Below are 22719 nucleotides of genomic sequence, written 5' to 3' on the forward strand. Positions count from 1 at the left end.
AAATCAAGTTTTTTAGGAAACTTGTGAAGCCGTTTTTGGGTACTTAACTCTTTCAGAAACTCAACTTGATCGGGACTCTCTTTAATCGCATCAAGTAAGGGTAGATTAATTTTAGCTTGTTTAAAGCTTTCCCACCTTTCATCCCTTGGTGGGTCCCGATCATGTTGAGAGTCCGATCTATTACCAACATCCTCCACCACCTCCTCAACTAATTGTGATGGTGGAGTAATTGTGACACTACCAAATTCAGAAGTTGGAAGAATACTTACCGCGTTGATGTGCACATTTCTTCCATTTTTCAAGCTAGATGACTGATGTGCTGGGTTAACTGTAGTAGTGCTAGGCAACTTACCTGGATCTCTTCTCAACTGAGCTAGATCTTCTGCTAGCTGCCCCAACTGCTTCTGCATTGCTTCAGACGTTTTGTCTCGAACTTCATTATCTTTCTGGACGTCCTTCATGAACTTCATAATAGCATCCAATTTGTCATCACTCGTTCCACCACTAGCACTTGAGGAGTTCCCTAGCTGAGTACCCTGATTATATGGGCCCTGATTTTGGTAATTACCTTGCGAGTAATTACCTTGACGACTCTGATATTGCTGGCCTCCTTGCATGGGTACCTGAAAATTAGGGTTCACTTGATTAGCAAAATTACCGTAACTAAGATTGGGGTGGTTTCGCAAACCTGGATGATATGTATTCGATTTCATATCATATTGCTTTCGTTCACCATAGATTTGATTCACTTCATCAGTCTGACCACCCAATACAGCACATTCTCCAACTTGATGCCCTAACTCTCCACACTCAGTACACATCGAAAACGTATTGGCGGTTTTAACTTCGGCTCCCTTTCCCAACTTCATCTGAGCCACTTGTCGTTCAAGCAATAAGTTTTGGTGCCTCAACTTCTCGACCCGTTCCTCAGCTTCATAATCAACCGACTTTTCTGAACTCGATCTTGCCCTCCTGCTAGATTGTGCCTGTCTCTTCGAAGTGGCACTTTGTCTCTCCAAATATGCCCAATCCGCAGCTTCTGTATTTGTGAGAAACGTACCATTGCTGATGGCTATAAGATCTCTTACATCATCGGGAAGTAGCCCATCGTAAAACGCCTTAATTAATTCCCATGTCTGAATTTCATGATGTGGGCATTTCCTAAGCAACTCCTTAAACCTTGTGAACGCCTCATGGAATGGTTCCCCTGAATGTTGCTGGAATGCTCTGATTGCATCTCGAGCTTCACTAGTTCTATTCATGGTGTAGTATTCCTCCAAAAACACCAGCTGCATCTCTTGCCAAGTGTATATACTACCTGGAGGTAATGTGGCGAACCAGTGGCGTGCTTTGTCTTTCAGGGTAAATTGAAACAACATTAACTTTACTTCATCCTTTGTAAACCCCAAAACCCCAATTGTTTGGCAAATTGAATCAAAACTTGCAATGTGCAAGTATGGTTCTTCGGTCCTCTTTCCATAAAACTCTGGCAAATGGCCTAAGTATTGAGGCCTCACCTCAAAAGGTCTGTTATTGTTTCCAACTGGTGTGACTATAGCCGACGAGTTAGGCACTACAACTGGTCGACAGTGACCTTCAACGCCTTGAATTGGTGCCCCTTGAACGACTTGTGGGACACCATCCACAAACTGTATCTGATCGCCCCTAAACCGATTATTAGCTCTTCCCGCATTAAACTGCGGGACTCCATTATGAACTTGATTTTGTGGAATCGGTTGCGGGATGTGATGCCTTTCATTGACCTGTTGTACTGGGTAGCCTTGATTCACATTGTACCCCTCATCGTATCTGTAACCCGCGTACCTCCCATCATACTGATTCTGATAATCGTCTTCTTCCCAACCAGATTCCCAAGTATGCACACTGCCTTCTCTGTGTTGGAAACCCTCATCATACCCGTGTTGATGCTGTGGTTGGTTGAGACGAATAATTTCCCCATGTCGGAGATTCAGATTTCCTGGTTGGTTTTGTGGGCCTGGGTTGAATTGTGGAAATGGTTGTGGTGGTGGTTGATTCTGGTTTTGGTTATTGGGCTGGTTTTGGTTTTGAGGGATTGGTGGATCTGGAATGGGCGGGATTGGTTCGTTTTGTGGAGCTTGATCAGCCATCTCGTTAGCTGCTTGTTCAAGGTCTTGAGCAACTGTTGACGACTGAGCTTTAGCTTTCACTGCTGAACGTAGAAGAACGCGATTCTGTCGAGCAGTCTTTTCTATTTCTGGATCAAATAAGAGCGGTGATGATTTCTTTGAAAACCTGGTATGCATGCAACACGATAATCACCTGCACATAGACAAACTAGAAACCGAGCGTAATACTGAACGAAAAAATAAAAGACAAACAAAAGGAAATATTTTTGGATTTTTTTTTTTGAATTTTTAAGAAAAACAACTAACTAAACTAAAGTTAAAAGTGTCCTATTCACCTTTTACTAGTAAAGGGCAAGTAGGGTGTCGAATCCACGGGGAATCAGTGGAAAGTATGAAAGTTTGTTGCTTTAATTACCATCTACGTCTAAACTAATTGCTTTTTGCAGTTTTTAGAGTGATTGTGAAAACAAAATAAATTAGATTTGTAAACAATTGTGAGAAGAGGGACCAATCTCCGGGTTTTCAGGTTGTGTAGAAACACGGGTAACCTAATTACTACCAATTGGAAATCACATAGACATGATTTGCTAACTACTTGTTTTGATAAATAATTAACAGATAATATATTTGATTGCAATGATCCACGATCAAAACCGAAAGATTGATGCAACTGAATAGTAACCTAGATAATTACCAATCCTAGATTTCATAAACATGAACAAGTTCAATGGTTAAAGGTTGAAGACAATGACAACTTAGAATTTAATCCCAATTGTTGATGACAAAACCAAATAACTGATGAACAAGTATGCAAATGATAATCCAACAATGTTTAATCAAAAACAAATAAACAATAAAGATAAACTAACCGAATGATTAGTCAAATCTTAATCCAAAAGTTTGTAAAACTAAGTCAACCCGGTTCCTAACACAAACCCTAGTCCCGGAGATGATCACGGGTGGTTTAGCCGCTCATGTTCTTGATTTGATCTTCAATCTTGATGAGGAATTGCATGATTGATGATTGGATTGAGGTTTGGAACTCCAAAATTCGTCCTTGGGAAGTGGAAAACGGCTAGGGTTAATGATAATTTCGTTTGGGGAATGTTTGTGCTTAAATATGGTGGGAAAACAAGAAATTCGCGAGTCATATCTGGCAGTCAGCGCCCAGTGCGCTGAAATCAGCGCCTAGTGCGCTGAACTATGATTTCCTTCTGTGGTGCGCTGAAATCAGCACCTAGTGGCGCCGATTGCTACCGAACTTCCTGTTTTTCATATTTTGGCCTTCCAACTTGTGTGTATGCTTCCAATACTCCATAATGCTTCCCGAAAACCTTCCGTCAAGCTCCAAAAGCCATCCGTTATGCTCCGAGTACCTGTAAATCGAAATCAATCCAAAGTAAACCGTTTCCATACACAAAATCATATAAAGCCTCATAATTAAACACTTTAAAACATGATTAAACACCCTCACATCATTAATAAAATTGGATCATTGGCAATAGCAGTTGAAGTTAAAAGGTTAAATTTATAAAAGAAGTATCACTTTCATTGAAATTTTGATTCGTAGGTGTTGTAAGTTTCTCGATTTCATGAATTTATGCCCACACGTTTAGACCCAAAACTAAGCATTAGCATTGTTGGGTGTTGGCTGTTTGAGAAAAAATTTAGACAATGAGTATGTTTTCTTGAGAGTATTTTACACAATGTAGGAAAAATTGGGTTTGTAAGTCTTATAGAAAATTAGATTTTTGGAAAATTTAAGGAAAATGAGATTATCGACAGTCCAACTTCGTTGGCATTGGCGTGCATGGTTTGAGTCATTAAGTCTAAGGCATGCATACGTGTTTGGGTTGACCGGTTGTATGGTTGTAGTAGGTTGGTTGAGTGGTAGTTTAGTAGTATGGCGATGGTTCCGAATGAATAACTATAGGTATGACACTTGGTGTACAACGACACGGTGTATGAGTGGGATTATGAGAGTTACCGATTATATATAATGGGAGGTTTCCTAGGTATGACTTTTAATGGGGTTTTCTGGTCTATGAGTATAGTCGGGGTTGTAAAAGTTTGGTTTTTGATTGGTGGTCTTGAGTTTTAGGTTGTTCACCCTCATCCTAAGGCGTTTGGTAGGGTCACCGGTAGGAGAGCTAGCACTAAGTTGAGGGTTAACATTTCGGTTGGTGCCTCTAGGGCGTGTAGGTTGACTTGTGTTCCTTTATTAGGGCGACTACTAGTCAATCACGGTTCACCAACTAGGTGGGTCGACTTTTGTAAAAACGCAGAGGCATCTATAAGAATCACACATATATGAGAAAAAGAATTGCAGTTTTGTTTAAAACAAGGTGGCCAAATTTGGAGTAACGCGAGTGATTATTAGTAACTGGATTAATTACAAAAGTTTTTGGGCAAGAATTCATTAGGTCGAGGAGATCGATAGGGTAGTATATTATGAACCTGAGAAGAGGCTTGTAAGTGAAAATAATTTAAGGCATGAAAGGAATTAACACACGTTGTGTTATATAGCGTATAAGCGTTAAAAGAAAAGAACAAGGCCGAATGGAGGACTTTCGAGAATTGATGAGATTTTGGACTAAAATTCGAAACATTGACATATTCAAGATAGGATGTAATTGTAATTGTGTAGACAACTCGTAGTTTCAAAAAAGAATATAATCAATAAACTAAGAAAGTAAGATAGTGGTCGATTACCAGGTTTAAAAACTCGAAAACCGATGATGAATGGCTAAGAAAAATGAAAGGGGAATGAATCAAATGGTTAACATAGAGTCGGTTGAGATAATACTCCTATAATTGGAAGATTTAGGTAAAATTTGGATGTTCCCATTTCGTTATATAAAATAATGGAAAATATGAATTTGAAAAAGAGAAAGTGTCCTATTCAAAAATATGACTCGCGAATTTCTTGTTTTCCCACCATATTTAAGCACAAACATTCCCCAAACGAAATTATCATTAACCCTAGCCGTTTTCCACTTCCCAAGGACGAATTTTGGAGTTCCAAACCTCAATCCAATCATCAATCATGCAATTCCTCATCAAGATTGAAGATCAAATCAAGAACATGAGCGGCTAAACCACCCGTGATCATCTCCGGGACTAGGGTTTGTGTTAGGAACCGGGTTGACTTAGTTTTACAAACTTTTGGATTAAGATTTGACTAATCATTCGGTTAGTTTATCTTTATTGTTTATTTGTTTTTGATTAAACATTGTTGGATTATCATTTACATACTTGTTCATCAGTTATTTGGTTTTGTCATCAACAATTGGGATTAAATTCTAAGTTGTCATTGTCTTCAACCTTTAACCATTGAACTTGTTCATGTTTATGAAATCTAGGATTGGTAATTATCTAGGTTACTATTCAGTTGCATCAATCTTTCGGTTTTGATCGTGGATCATTGCAATCAAATATATTATCTGTTAATTATTTATCAAAACAAGTAGTTAGCAAATCATGTCTATGTGATTTCCAATTGGTAGTAATTAGGTTACCCGTGTTTCTACACAACCTGAAAACCCGGAGATTGGTCCCTCTTCTCACAATTGTTTACAAATCTAATTTATTTTGTTTTCACAATCACTCTAAAAACTGCAAAAAGCAATTAGTTTAGACGTAGATGGTAATTAAAGCAACAAACTTTCATACTTTCCACTGATTCCCCGTGGATTCGACACCCTACTTGCCCTTTACTAGTAAAAGGTGAATAGGACACTTTTAACTTTATTTTTGACCGACCTTACGACATCGATCAATTAACCCATTCAAATGAAAACAAGCACGACTCCCTAGCTTTAACAGACTTGAAATTTTTCCCGTTGTCATTAATTCGACTCCTGCTCAACCCATGAGCTGATCTCCTATGAGTTGATCTTACTCTTTTCCCAAACTTATTATGATCCTGATATTCTATACATTCGACATCACATGTTAGACTTACATATGTTTATCATCTCTCATACTTGAACATATACATTTGACATTACATGTTTAGTTTTACATATTTTTGTCCTTACTCATACTCGAAACTATGCATTTGACATTACACAATTAATTTTACATACGTTTGTCCTTATGCATACTTGAATAAAATCACATATACACACACGCTTGGTACTTCTATGAACTACATCTCCCATGAATTTCTACACCAATCCATGACAAATCACACTATGGGTCTTACCCAAAACAATCTCATATCCATCTTTACTTTAATCCCATACTTTACGTCCGAATACTTTCATAGTCAAAACTTTTAAAACTATGCATTTTTTTTCACCTATTTTAGAGCACGTCATCCCAACTATCATGTGTGTACTCTCATTTGTATTACCTTATATTTACCCTTTGACCCATACACCACTAATACAACCTATGCAGATCATGCAATGATCGGGATAACTATGAGTGCACACATAATTATAATGGTAGGCGCATGAAAATCATAGGAACTTCTATTATGTGTCATAACATTGAATGTAACATGACATCGAGTAACGAAACAGATGTGACGTGGATAAGGCATCATGGATACGCCGCTGGTACTTCTTATATATAATTGTTCCTACCATGCTAACAAAAGTTACGTAAAACGTGCCATGTGAAATTCAGTGTTATTTGGACCATGATTTACTAAACAATATTATCTATCGCATAAACCTTGGTACGTCACAAGTCTTTTCCTTGGTCATACCACAAAAAATTTTAACGATGCGATCTATCACTTTCGTCACACATTACGTTTGTACAAAAAATAACGCCTTACATTAGTAGTACTTTTCATACATAATACAGCCTTACCTTGAACCATTTTGACATTCAATTTGTCCATAACAAAGTCTCACCCCCGAATCCGTTAGTCGTTCATGGATACAATCACCTTCGACATTCTTCAACGAGCTATTTTCCCTTTTGTCTAACACCCTCATTATTTTTTACCTCATGCGTTTAGTCAATCATTGTTGTCTAGAAAATTTTCAACAAAACCGTAACTGCACCTCTTTTAAACCACAACCTTTTCTTACTGGCAAGAATCGATAAACTATCTTCAACCATTTATTTAATTATACACATAGCTACTTGGATTAACAATTTTCAAAACATGTAGTCACTTATCTTCATGCCAAATTGTTTCCAACTACTTGATAAAAAAAATCGATTTAAACATTATCTAATGAGTCAAGGAAATTATCTATCTTATATAAATACCCATGCTCATACACTCAACTTAGTCAAGGAAATTTTAAAATTCTTCTCCTTCACACTTAGACTGCAACTATCCAACCTATTCACCTGATAAAAATCTCTTCCTACAATTATAATTTTTACCATCTCAGTTTAACCCGATAAACCTTTTCTTACAATTGTAATTTTTACCAATTCATTTTAAACCGATATAATCTTTTCTTACAATTAGCTTTGGCCATCTCATTTTATAGGATTACATCCTTATTCATCCTAAAAATTTCCATTTAATTACTCCTGAAGTCGGTTTACCTAAACACTTCTTTTGGTTGCCAATTTATAAAGTTGTCTAAATTTGGTCACATTACCATCACCTATACACACACCGATTTATTTTACAAACTTTTTACACTTACTTATAGAAATATCTCAATCTACTTTAGACAAACAAATTACTTTTACAAACCCATCTATTATCCCTCCAAATTATTTATTTACACCCACTTACTTAGCCAACCAAATAGTTTAATCATTACACTCCTCAATGAATCATCAATTTAGCCAAAATATTTGTTAGCCGATTTTGCATGTCACATTTAACTTGCATTAATTTTGTACGCTTGCACGCAATACTTCATAGTAACTAAACGACAATTTCCTTCCTAGTCAAATATTCTAACTAATTATCACTCGTATCCAACCATTAGAATACCATCTTTTACATCTTTCCTAGAAGGCAACTCCTAAATCAATTCCAGGATGAAATTTCCTCAGGTATGGGAGACTGTAACATTTCGTATTTTTCCATTATATTTTAATTCATATTATATTTTCAATCTTATGTAATTCAAGACTTGATTATAATGGAAACTATACTTTATATCATTTTGTTTAATCATACATGCATAATACATAAACAATCATGAAATACGTGTTTATATTTAAAAACCAAGCCATACATCGAAACTATATTTTCTTGGAATTATATTCATTCATGTTCATACATTACACATGCTTATATACTCCCTAAAACCCTAAAAACGTGTTCAATACTTAGTTTATAGCATAAGATAACTAACCAAACAACTCAAGGCACTAAAAATGAAATTATTATAATTTCAGAGTTCCATACGGACCGTATGGAACCCCCTTGCGGTCCTTATGGAACCTGGTCTAACAAATTGTTTTCAATTCACGAATTTGGCTCCATTTCCCTCCTTTCAACCAACAACTGCCTCATTTAATACCCTAACCTTAATATCAACTATAAATACAACCCTTTACCACCTCCTAAACATTTTCCACACTCCAAACACTCTCTCCAACACCCTATAATCATCAAATTCATCATGTTAGACAGATTGTTCTAAGTTCAAAACAAGTGAGTTTTGAGCTTGTTCTTGCACTTTTCTTCTTGTTTTACTTATTCTTCTTCTTCCATGGATAACTTCTAGGAGAATTATCACATGTTTACTAAGGTAAACAAAGATGGTATGTCACCATTTTTGAGGTCCAAATGAGGATTTTTGTTGAACTTTTAAACTTGTCTTAACTTTACTTTGTTTCTTGGAACTTTTGCAGACCAAACCAAGTTACCAACAAGCTCTATTGTTGAGGGACTTGTTTAAAGGTATGATTCCAGAAACGTTTTGGTCACACACCTCCATTTTCTTAATCTTGTAAAGCTCTAAGTAACTTCTAAGCACTAAAGTGAACAAACTACACCAAGTCTCCAACTATAACAATGTTGGAAGCACTCATCTAGTTATACTCACTCAGTTACTTAGTGAATTAGATAGTTTACTTGTATTCTTCATACTTGTATTCATGAACATCCGAATCATCCATGTTGATTTTTTGTGCATCGGTGAATTCTTGAGGTTAGTGGATTACCCTACCACTAATACATGGCAAATACATGACTATAATATACATATATAATACCTCTAAAAACCAAACCATAATATCAACCGAAACCATGGTTGAATGTGTAATGCTCCACAATTTTGTACTTTCCTTAATTAGAATGATGTAATCGTATTTCTATTTTTGGAAACATGTATTCATATTCATTTCCAACTTTGTAATCCGAGACTTTGATCATAATGAAATTCCATACTTTATGCATACATGTTATTCACACAATTAATCATTAAATATGTGCTTACTTGCAAACTGATACTTGATATACATGCTATTACTTAGACATACATTCACGATTCATGAATTCTACTTACATACACATTCTACGGTTGAAAACATATCAAATTGCAAAGTTTTAGCATAAAATGATAAGGGAATCAAAGTTCAGGGGCCAAAGTGTAATAAATCAAAATTGGATGGCCTGGTGAGGCGCCGCATCCCGCGACCCCCCCCCCCTTTTGGCTTGGCATGATGCTAAGGCTGCTTATCCGCAACGAGTTGTTTCCCTTGAGTTGGATGACCAATTTCCTTCACCTCTCTTCTTCCCCAATCATCATACAACCTTCTTTAACACAAAACTCTATCTCACCATTATAAAACCAAGCCTCCTACACCTCATTTTCACTTTTCCAACTCTCTTACACTCTCAAAAAACTCCCAAACTAATTGCAAACATAAGAAAAGACAGAATTATTCTATGTTCTAAAGTGAGTCCAAACTCATATTTCTTCATGTTTTCTTCTACTTGAAAGCTTGGGACATCTCTAGGAGTGTTTCCACAAGTTTACCATGCTAAACTAAGGTGGAACATCACCATTTTGAGGTCCAAACTTTCTGTTTTGAAGTTATATTTTGCAAACTTTTTCATAACTTAACTTACTTGAATGAATCTTGTTCCTATCTTGTTTCTAAACCCATCTATAGTTATGGGGCTTGTTTAGGGATGCTTCTTTTGAGTTTAGAGGTGCAAACACCCTCTAAACTTTATGTTTTGACAAGTTTTAGAAAACCTACAAGTGTTGAGACCATCCAAGTTCACCATAGTTCATATGGCAAGACTTGTGTTTTGATAAAGGTGTGAACCATGGAAGCCATGGCTTTCCAAACTTGTTCCACCACCTCACTTTATGTTTCATTCATGTCAACTAAGTAGTTTCCTAGACCCAAAGTAAGTTAACCCCACCTCGCCTCCAACATTTGCCATGTTGGGTAGGATGATGCGTGTGTAGTGTAATATATTTTAGATGTATATTTTAAGCCCTTTTTACACTTTTAGCCAAGTTTTAAATTTATAAAACACGATATTTACTAACACTAAACACACATATGGGCAAGTGCACCCATCGTGGACGTAGTATAGTGTTGGTAAGATACCGAGGTCGTCCAAGGACACAAGAGCTTTTAGTACCGGTTTATCCTCAACGTCTAATCAAATCAAAATGTTAGAAAAGGTTTTTAAACTAAGAAAATAAAAACTAACTAAATGCTGAAAAATAAAATAAAATAAAAACAGATAGACAAGATGAATCACTTGGATCCGACTCGTGTATTAGTATAACCTTTGATTATTTTCGCACTTTTGCACTAGTTTAAGAGATTATCTTAGTTATTGTAGTAGGCCCCTCTTTTGAAGGCGACGTTACCCTCAACCCAGTAGTTTGAGTCAGCAAGGATACAATCCTAAAGGGTTGGATTATTGGAAGATAATGAATTAAGTTATTAATGCAAATTATGGGAGGCCCCGCTTTTGGCGGTGACGTTACCCTCGACTAAGTAGTCTGAGTCAGCAGGGATACATTCCTAAATAGCCGGGTTATAGTATTAATAGTAGTTAACTTATGAGGGGGTCAAAGAGTTTGGATCCCCGCCATCCAATACCTATGGGCATTGAAGGAGATCCTACTAAATTTGACCCAGGTCCCTTGCAGGACCTCTAAACGCTGAACAAGGGCAAGACCCTTACCAAACCGTTCCCTTAACCCCCGACCAGGTAGCCAACATACCTCCATATAGACCGTGGAGATATGAATGGTGAAAATCTTTTATTTTATATAGACAGTAAAATAATGCCAAGACACCACGGACAAACGATAAGGAAAGATCACCTTCAACATAAGCAACTAGTTATTAAAGTCATTAATACAAAACCAAATAAAAAGTGCAAAAGATTAAAAATAAAAAGTATTATACTAAACACTTGTCTTCACCAAGTGATGTAAGAGACTTAGGCAAACATGGCCTTGATTGTCAAGAACTCTTACGATCAATCTTGGATCCCGAGACGACTCACACACTCTATGATGGACAATGGATGATGGTGATGGATGATGGTGTTATGGTGGTGGTGGGTGGTGGATGAAGTGTGAGAGAGGTGGTGTGCCAAGGGATGAGTTGAAATGAAACCAAGCACTCCTATTTATAGGCTGAACAGAAGGCTGGGCACGACCCCGTGTCCGCTGGACACGCCCCCGTGCCTGTCTGACACTCTCTCTATTAATTGTAATTCGCAATTACAATTAATGCGCCTGCTGTACTTTCACCACGCCCCCGTGTCCGCTGGACACGGCCCCGTGGTGGGCAATAGAAGCTTCTATAGGTTTGTCTTTTCTGCTGCTTCTTGGGCACGGCCCCGTGCTGGCTGAGCACGGGGCGTGTTCAGCCTTCTGTCTTCTCTATTTTGCTTAGGAAGATGCTGTTGAGGGGTCGGGCAATCCACTTATGTTCCTTTTCTTGTATTTATGTTAGATTTAGCTGTCTTTTTGCTTCTTTTGTGAATTTGAGTTCATTTAATCCTGAAAATACAAAAGGAAGACAAAAGCACTCTTTTTCCAACATTAGTACTCATAAAGGGTTAGTTTTATGCCTTATTTGATGTAATTTATGTGTTGCATTTTACACACATCAAATACCCCCACACTTGAACTTTTGCTTGTCCTCAAGCAAAACTCTTTAATATGTGGCTTACACTCCCAAATGGAATAGGTAGAAGAGAAGGTTTTGGCTTGTCATAGAGTGTCGGGAATCCAAGATTTTTTTGGGTTTTATTTTTATTTATTTACAATCCTATTCGTTATGATTTGTTTAGAACGTTTCATAGGAAAAATTACTTATTTGGGCATAACATGCCTTTTTAAAATTCTATTTATATACAAGTTCACATACCTCACGGGAGAAATCACTCACACTCGGCCGAAGGTGTATTTTTAGTGAATCACTCGAGAGCGGCATGGAACTTATTCCTACCATAAGCTTGCCAAGTAATCAATCCTCCTCCTTTTTAACTTGTTACCTTTGTAAATATCAAGAGGACTTTTTTGGGTAAAGGCTTGGGCTAAAGGTGGGTGAATGGGTTAGTGGAAAAGGGCGAAAAGCGTAAAAAGCGTCGGTTTTCGTAAAACACTTTGTTTTAGTGACTTTTTATTTCGAAGTATTTCTTCAAACAAGCTTTTGTTTCAAGAGCTTTGTTTGTTTATTTCTAACTTCATTTCATCATTTTTTTAACGTCACACGAAAACCGAGCTTGTTACTAAAATAAAGGGTAAAAAAATAAAAAGGGTTTTATTTTTTTTTTTATTTTTTTTATTTTTTTTGGTGGCTAAAAAGGTTTTAGGGTAAAGAAATGAAAGGTTTAGGCTCAAAGGGGTTAACTAGGGGGATTTTGGGTAGGTGGTAAAAAAAATGAAAAATAATGGTGTGGAAAGAAAAAGGGTTAGTCCTAATGTCTTCATCATTTACTTACTTGGGTTTAAGTTGGTAAGGACCGGGAATGAATCGTCTTGGCAAGTTCTAGAGTCGTAAGAACCAAGCGGCTATTCACAAAAGAAACGAAAAATGAGCATTTAGTCTAAAGATGTAAATTTGTATGCTCAATAAAGGCTCAAAACTCACTTTTTGTGGGAATGGGTTTTTCTATGTGATCAAGTATATATAATCAAATTTTAACTAAGCTTGTCATGCCGTTTCATAATTTTCGTATGTTGGTTCTTTTTATCACGACGCTCTTGGTTGTAAATTTGTAAAAATATAACCTTATTAATCTTAAGATTCCTAACTTAAACTTTAGACAAGTAAAAAAAATGAGAATTTTTGAAAAAATTTGGGGTGTTTAGCGGTTCCAATAGAGTTTTGTGTAAGGCTTTTATTAGGACTTGCAAAATTTCAAGGTTTTAGCATCCCCCCACACTTAAATTACACATTGTCCTCAATGTGTCCCAAAAATAAATTTTTAGGTTGATTAGATGTGTAATATGGTGTTAAAAGCAAACATTTTATGTTACGGGCAGTCTGATGGAGAGTGTGAAACCCCTGCCTTAAAGTGTGTTATGTTACGTATTTTAGAGTTGTTAACGTGATTATATGCTTTGAATATGATAACTACGTGAGATTGTGATTTTTGCAGGTTAATCACTTAATTCGGTGAAGTTAGGATGTTTATTGATGAAGCGAAACAGCCGGGGATAATAATCAAGTGAATCACATCATTCGGTAGAGGTTTCAGGTCGAAGAGATAGCTCAGATGTGTACGAAATGTGAAAGAACGAAGTCTAAGGGCTTGTGGGCAATTATTTGAAAGTTGAGATGCATGCAATGTTTGTTTCCAGCAGCATCAAAACGTAGGCTACGATCAGTAAAGGTAACCTACGGTTGGCCTAAAGATTAAAAAAAGAAACAGGAAGTTGAAACCGTAACCTACGGTTAAAACCGTAGGCTACAGTTGAATATGTAAGGCAACGACAGGTTCATGTGGAATGGGACTTCTCATCATAAAACACTAAATATACATACACAACATCACGTGACTTAGGGGGTTTTTTGGTCAACATGACATCATCGAATATCATCATCAACATAAAGAGGTAGCAACTCACGTGGAATTCTAGGAGGAAAATTGAGTGCATTACTTCCAATCACATCAATTTAATATCACAAGGACCAAGATACATCACGTGGAATTCTTTTGAGCCAACATAAAAAGGTCAGCAACATCATCATTGTATAGAAGATTGGAGGCAACACAACACACGTATATGGGCTTGGAGTTTTGGATTTTTAACTATTGGGCCGAAACATCAAGTGACGGCAAAAGAATCTTACAACATCACAAGTGGGCCGAAAATTGGAAACAACAATTCACGTGGACTTCTTGGGCTGGCGTGAACAGAAAACAACAGAGGATATCATATCTTGACGGCAGACGGCAGTTAAAGGGTTTTTTTTTCAACCCGGTATCAAGGGGGTGAAGATCAATTCAACCGAGATGAGCGGCTAAATCTCTCGTGGACACTTCGGGTGAATGATTGTGTAAGACACTATTGATTTGGTTTATTGTTTTATGTATTGAGTTCGGATTGTAACCGTGTGACAGACGGTCTTTACTTGCGTTTTTATAATTCGTTTGACAAACGAATCCTGTGTTAGACAGAGACATAAATATGTTTAAATCCGATTATACTTTGTTGGTTGAATAATTATTCATTGCATGAATAGTTGATAATTATATCGTTTAACCAATAGTATCCAATATGACAATCAGCTAAGTTATTAGTTAATCACACAATCTGAATCCCGGAGTGATCACCTTTTCTCATCATTGTTTATTACAACTCAATCCTTTTCTCAATTTTTATTTGTTAATTTAGATAATTCTTATAATCAATCACACCGATTTTCCAATTCAGTAGTAATTAATTAATACTTTTCATTCGACACTTTCCACAATCCTCCTCTGGTTCGATATCCGACGTACTCTAGCTACCTAGTTTATTTCGGTTTTTGCATGTCACTAACGACAGACATCAAAATGGCGCCGTTGCCGGGGAGGCGTGCGCAAAGTGTTTAGTGTTAAGTTTTAGTAAAAAAAAATTAAAAATAAAAAAAATAAAAAAAATCCAAAAATAGTGTCAGTTTTGTTTTGTTCAGATTTGTGCGTGGTGCTTGTGTTTTTGTGTTTGTGCAGGATGAAAGATCTTACAATATTATGCGGCTCTTCTAGATGCATTTTGTGTAGGGAACCACTTCACCCGTGTATCAGTTGCCACGAGGCCCGATTTAGACGGGAAAGAGCGAAATTGGCAGAACCACCGATGCCTTGCTATGATAATCCTTCCCCTCCACCATATTTCTATGACTCTGATACAACGGTGGAGGATGATTATTACTCGGATGGATATGATTGGGACGAGGATGCTTATTATAAGCCAATGACGGATGGACGATGTTTCTGTTGCGGTCGTTGTCATACTTCTTATGATGAGGATGTGTGTGCGGTGTATTTGGAAAATCCAGAGTATTGGAATAAAAAAATGATGGATGCGTACATCTCAACACCGTATCAGGGATACCGACAGTTTCATCCCGAGGAATATCCTGAGCCCGAGGGTGTGTATGCTTATCAGACCGAGGAGGAGAAAAAGCTTGCTATGTTGGAAGCGAGTTTGTCCAAACTCGAGCAGTATTTATCAGCACCCAACCTTTCCGATGAAGATCGAATCAGCTGCCTAGTTTCCAAGTGTCAGATATTAAAAATGAAGATAGAAATAGAAGAGCGTCTCTCACCATTACCTGTTGATATTAGAGATTATTCTCACATGGAGGAGGAGGTTGTGGAGGATAATACCACACCAATGAATCCTTTATCTGATGAAGAGTCACTGGTGGATCAGATGGTGTGTAGGGATGAGGAGGCAGAGCAGTCTGATGAGATGAATGTGTTTACCGAACCTCTCCCCATATCAATCATTCAAATTAATAAGTGTGGGGAAGAGGGTTCGAGGAAGAAGATGAGAAGGGTGAAACTACAAGACATCAAGGTATATCTTGTGAAGTGGATTAGCGAAACCCTCATGTGCTTTCTAAACATGCCAATTATACTAACAAACTTATGGAGATGGCATGTAAATTACCGTGCATTCATGGGAAATACAAGGGGTAAGTGTGCACTGAGACCACCGTAGCGGAAATCAGGTACGGTCTGGCTGAAGACCTTTAAACTTAGCGCTCTCGGGAGGCAGCCCGAGGATGTAGAGTATTGTATTGTATTGTATTTTGGTTTGGTTTCGTTTTGGTGTTGGTTCTGTTTTGGCAGGTCACTACGTTTAATTCTTGCGGATGCAATGAGTCAAGTGTGGGGATGTTTGGCAACATCCCCGATGAGATATCAGAGAATCCAAGAGATGTTTACGTCCCTGTCTGATCATAGCAGCCGCACCGCTACAGATACTTGCTGATTGAATTATCAGGTTCATGTGTCTCTCTATCCTTTCTTTTATTTTTATTTGTACAATTGGTGGTGTGAATCTTTGTGTTGGGAATGGTGTCAATTGTGAGTCGTCTAGGTTGTTAGCCGTTCATGGTCTGTGGGTGGTATCTCTTGAGTTTAGATTCTAAATTGCACCATACATTGGGGACAATGTATCCCAAGTGTGGGGATGCGGGAACTCGAGAGAGGGTTGGTAAGATTGTTGATCTCAATTGCTTGGAAGGGTTGAAATTGTTAAAAATTTTGAAAATTTTTGTCTCAAGTATGCTTGAACTTCATGAAAACCAACGTTTTCAATCGCTAAAGGGTTTCTTACTGATATTAAACTAACTTAGATCCCTAGTCATGGTTGTCCCTTTAAGTTTCATGAGAGTATTTTTGAAAAGTTTTAGAAAATAGTTGAGAAGAGATGCCTAACTAGGGGTAACATGCTTTAGGAATTACACATGCTATGTGTCGGCAACCTATATTCCTTTTGTTCGGTGAGATATTTGAGCCTACTAGATTGTTAGTTGAATTGCAATAAATGTTCATTTGTTGAGTGTAGGCCATATGTTGCTTTGCGTTAGAACTTGTGTGGTTTGATACGTGCCGAGACTGTGATTTAACATATGCATAGATGATAAAGGCATTAGGATCCCTTCCATTGTGTTATATATTGATTGTTTATCCACCCACCTTAGTTAACCATGTTGAGCCTTTTACCCTTAGTTTGATACACCTTGTGTGACTCGTTTGCTTACCAACCATGAATGACAAGTACATGTTAGATGTTTGTTGAAAAAAAAAGAAAAAAAAATTAAGAAAAAGAAGAAAAAATGAAATGAGAAAAAAAACGAGAAAAATAAAGAAAAAGAAAAAAATAAAAGTATTATTATGTTTGTGTCATATAAATGGGTCGAAAATATCCCAAAGTGTTGGTAGTTATTGTGAATAAAGTTGTCATGGTTTGGTATGTTCGTTTGTGTTCGTCAAATAAATATAAAAAGCCAAAAAAAATATTTCCCTACCTTTACCCATAACCCAAAACCCAAAAGTCCTTTTGATATGTGTTACGTTATTTGATACAGTGGAGGTGTGATTGCTATACAAGCTTATGATTGCAAAGTAGCGTATTTGGTGTTGAGCGAATTATATACTAGCACATTACACGCTAGTCTTGATAAAGCCGAGATGAGTGATTATTGTGAGGGGCGTGTGGCATGTGTGTAGTATCATAAGCATGTTAGTTTTAGTTAGGTAAGTCTTGTTTTAAATGTGTATCACTTGTTCGTCAGATTGTCAATCTCGATTGTGTCAGTCCATGGGATGGGTATGACTTGGGACTTTAAATTGTTAATTCGGTAAGGGATTTAATGGTGATTTGTTAATAAGGTGAGTAATGTTTGTAATGGTTGCTTGAGGACAATCAAAGTTAAGTGTGGGGATGTGATGGAGAGTGTGAAACCCGTGCCTTAAAGTGTGTTATGTTACGTATTTTAGAGTTGTTTACGTGATTATATGCTTTGAATATGATAACTACGTGAGATTGTGATTTTTGCAGGTTAATCACTTAATTCGGTGAAGTTAGGATGTTTATTGATGAAGCGAAACAGCCGGGGATAATAATCAAGTGAATCACATCATTCGGTAGAGGTTTCAGGTCGAAGAGATAGCTCAGATGTGTACGAAATGTGAAAGAACGAAGTCTAAGGGCTTGTGGGCAATTATTTGAAAGTTGAGATGCATGCAATGTTTGTTTCCAGCAGCATCAAAACGTAGGCTACGATCAGTAAAGGTAACCTACGGTTGGCCTAAAGATTAAAAAAAGAAACAGGAAGTTGAAACCGTAACCTACGGTTAAAACCGTAGACTACAGTTGAATATGTAAGGCAGCGACAGGTTCATGTGGAATGGGACTTCTCATCATAAAACACTAAATATACATACACAACATCACGTGACTTAGGGGTTTTTTTGGTCAACATGACATCATCGAATATCATCATCAACATAAAGAGGTAGTAACTCACGTGGAATTCTAGGAGGAAAATTGAGTGCATTAATTCCAATCACATCAATTTAATATCACAAGGACCAAGATACATCACGTGGAATTCTTTTGAGCCAACATAAAAAGGTCAGCAACATCATCATTGTATAGAAGATTGGAGGCAACACAACACACGTATATGGGCTTGGAGTTTTGGATTTTTAACTATTGGGCCGAAACATCAAGTGATGGCAAAAGAATCTTACAACATCACAAGTGGGCCGAAAATTGGAAACAACAATTCACGTGGACTTCTTGGGCTGGCGTGAACAGAAAACAACAGAGGATATCATATCTTGACGGCAGACGGCAGTTAAAGGGTTTTTTTTTTCAACCCGGTATCAAGGGAGTGAAGATCAATTCAACCGAGATGAGCGGCTAAATCTCTCGTGGACACTTCGGGTGAATGATTGTGTAAGACGCTATTGATTTGGTTTATTGTTTTATGTATTGAGTTCGGATTGTAACCGTGTGACAGACGGTCTTTACTTGCGTTTTTATAATTCGTTTGACAAACGAATCCTGTGTTAGACAGAGACATAAATACGTTTAAATCCGATTATACTTTGTTGGTTGAATAATTATTCATTGCATGAATAGTTGATAGTTATATTGTTTAACCAATAGTATCCAATATGACAATCAGCTAAGTTATTAGTTAATCACACAATCTGAATCCCGGAGTGATCACCTTTTCTCATCATTGTTTATTACAACTCAATCCTTTTCTCAATTTTTATTTGTTAATTTAGATAATTCTTATAATCAATCACACCGATTTTCCAATTCAGTAGTAATTAATTAATACTTTTCATTCGACACTTTCCACAATCCTCCTCTGGTTCGATATCCGACTTACTCTAGCTACCTAGTTTATTTCGGTTTTTGCATGTCACTAACGACAGACATCACAGTCTGGACACGGCCCCGTGGGGACCGGACACGGCCCCGTGTTCAGGTGCCAGTAATGAAAATCAAAGAAAAGAAACAGAAGCCTGGGCACGGGGGCGTGTCTGGTGAACACGGCCCATGTCCAGTTACCTGAACTGGGCGTTTTTCTGCAGGGGGTTCAGCACGGGGTCGTGTTGGTTGGACACGGCCCCTGTTGAACCTTCTGTATTGGAAAAATTAATGTCGGGTTGCCTTGTTCTTGTGCATGGGTCCATGTTTCTCGTTTCCCTTTTCATCCTTTACCACCATGAGTGTGTTTTATTCCTGCAAATTAAAACTAAAAGATTAAATTAAACTAAGGATAGTTCCGCGGAATGCCTCCGTGGTGCGCCACGTTTATAAGGGTCCTTGGCTAGACCCAATGTGAGGTTATATATTTTCTGAGTGGGATGTTTGGCATCCCATGTTGCACCGTCGGAGAGCAGCATCCACACTCGAATCAATAACCTTCATGTAGTTGACCGGGTCATCGTCCTCTATTCTCTTCCCAACCCCGAATTTTACTTCATCATCTCCGTACCTTAGGGTGAGCGTTCCGTCGTTCATGTCTACCACTGCTTGTGCGGTGGCGAGAAATGGTCTCCCTAGTATGAGGGGGACTTCGGTTTCTTCTTCCATATCGAGTATGACAAAATCTGCCGGATAGACAAATTTGTTTACTTTTACTAGGACGTTTTCGATGACACCTTGCGGGAATTTGACGGATCGATCAGCAAGTTGTATGCTCATTTTTGTAGGACTCGTTGTTCCTAGGCCGAGTCTTTTAAACATTGATGAAGGCATGAGGTTAATGCTAGCCCCAAGGTCGGCTGGTGCATTACGAACGGGGGAGTCCCCGATCGAGCAGGGAATCGTGAAGCTTCCAGGATCGATTTTCTTTTGGGGAAGTTTGTTGAGTACGAGGGCAGAGCATTCTTCGCCTAAGTTAACTAATTGCAAGGTTTCAATTTTCTTTATATGAGTGAGGAAGTCCCTCATTAACTTAGAGTATTTGGGCATTTGGGTTAGGACATCAATAAAAGGAATATTGACATGTAATTGTTTTAATAGACTTTCGAATTTTGCGAATTGCTCATTGGTCTTTTGACGAATTAACCTACCGGGGTACGAAACTCGAGGAGCCTTGGTAGGCTCTGATGATGGAGGGGAGTTCTTCTCCTGCAGAGGCGGGGGTACAGTCTCTTCTGTCGGCGGTGGTGCTTCCGCAGGCTCCACGGTGCGGTTTCGTAAAGTGATGAGATGAACTTGCGCTTTCGGGTTTGTTTCGGTATTGCTTGGTAATGCACCTTGTGGTCTCTCGGAAAAATTTTGAGCTAGTTGATTTAGTTGTTTTTCTATGTTTTGAATACTAGCTTGTTGGTTTCTAAAATTTGATTCTAATTGTAGAAACCTTTCCGAGTTTTTCTTTTCAGCGTCGGAGATGAGGCGAGATACAGTATCTTCAAGCCTTTCTCGTCCACCTTGTTGTTGAGTGAAATTTTGTGACTCATTTCTTGGTTGTTGAAAGTTTGTTCCTTGGGTTTGTTGGTTGCTACTATTGCCGGGCTCTCTCCAACCAAGGTTAGGGTGGTTTCGCCATCCTTGGTTGTAAGTGCCCGTTGGAGGACCCGACGGCCTAGGTCTATTTTCAATGTAGCTTACCGACTCTTGTTGATCGTCTGTTTCTTTCATACAACTCCAATTTTCATGTGGCCCACCACACCCTTCACAAGCCATAACCGAGACTGTTTTTGTCATTTCCAATTTTTTTATTTTTGAAGAAAGAGCCTCGATTTGGGCTTGTAAAGAAGTGCTTTCATCAACCTTATGGGCGCCCGGGGCAATAGATTTATTACCTTGGGGAGTGTGCCACTGAAAATTGGTTTGAGCAATTTCCTCAATTTGGTTATATATTTCATGCGGGCGGCGATTACCTAAAAGTCCCCCGGAGCTAGAATCAAGTGTCTGCCTTGTGTGTGGCAACAACCCATTATAGAAATTGGATACTTGTTGCCATATCGCAAGGCCGTGATGTGGACACTTTCGCAATAGCTCCTTGAACCTTTCCCAAGTTTCATATAAGGATTCCCCATCCTCTTGTGAATATGTATTAATTTCAGTCATTAATTTAGCCGTTTTAGCGGGAGGGAAATACTTATATAGAAATTTTTGGGCTAGTTCATCCCAGGTGTTTACCGATCCAGCTGGAAGGGCGTTGAGCCAAGCTTTTGCTCGGTCTTTTAGTGAGAAAGGAAACATTCGAAGGCGGATGGCGTCATTTGAGGCTCCATTGATCCGAAAGGTATCACATATTTCTAAGAAATTAGTAATATGTAGATGGGGATCCTCGTCCGCAAGCCCATGGAAGGTTGCGGAGTTTTGGAGCATTTGTATCAAATGCGGCCGAAGCTCGAAGTTATTGGCTTCAACATTCGGTGCGTTGATAGCGGCGCCTAGGTTACCTACGGTGGGTCGTAGATAATCCATGAGGGTACGTTGGTCCGCCATTGGAAGTGGATTCCCCGAAACTTTCTCTTGGTTCTTGGCTTTTAGTCTTTTTTTGAGAAAGCGTTCGGGTTCTTCTAGAGGTTCTTTTATGTCCTTATTAGAACTGGAGCTCATACACTACGTAGGGGTGACGTCTGGTTCCAAGTCCTGCAATAAAAACAGAAAAGAATGTTGGTCAGAAGGTTCACCACGGCCCCGTGCTCAGTGAACACGGCCCGTGGTCAGAGTTACAGTGATTGTTTTCCAGATCCCAGTTACTAGAGAGTTGGGCACGGCCCCGTGTTGTGCCGACACGGCCCCGTGGTAAGCCGTCTGTAACTTGGAAAACTAAAAACTGCCAGTAATAACGCTGGGCACGGCCCGTGTCCGACCAGGCACGGCCCGTGCTGAGTTCTGCAGAAGCTAAAAAACTAAGAAAATCCTAAAAATTAAAAAGAAAAAATAAAAATATGATTAGGCCGTTGATTCCTAACTTTCTTAAAATCCTTGTGTCCCCGGCAGCGGCGCCAAAAACTTGATGCGTGTGTAGTGTAATATATTTTAGATGTATATTTTAAGCCCTTTTTACACTTTTAGCCAAGTTTTAAATTTATAAAACACGATATTTACTAACACTAAACACACATATGGGCAAGTGCACCCATCGTGGACGTAGTATAGTGTTGGTAAGATACCGAGGTCGTCCAAGGACACAAGAGCTTTTAGTACCGGTTTATCCTCAACATCTTATCAAATCAAAATGTTAGAAAAAG

At 38.3% G+C, this 22719-nt stretch overlaps 1 non-coding gene across 1 annotated transcript; it reads left to right on the forward strand.

Annotated features, from left to right (window-relative positions):
- Nucleotides 1-21482: 21482 nt before the first annotated feature.
- On the forward strand, nucleotides 21483-21589 carry LOC118489871. Its single transcript, XR_004887884.1, has one exon. It is a non-coding gene; the product is annotated as a small nucleolar RNA R71 (small nucleolar RNA).
- The last annotated feature ends 1130 nt before the right edge of the window (nucleotides 21590-22719 follow it).

This window comes from Helianthus annuus, chromosome 2 (assembly GCF_002127325.2).
Source record: "Helianthus annuus cultivar XRQ/B chromosome 2, HanXRQr2.0-SUNRISE, whole genome shotgun sequence".
Taxonomy (NCBI): Eukaryota; Viridiplantae; Streptophyta; class Magnoliopsida; order Asterales; family Asteraceae; genus Helianthus; species Helianthus annuus.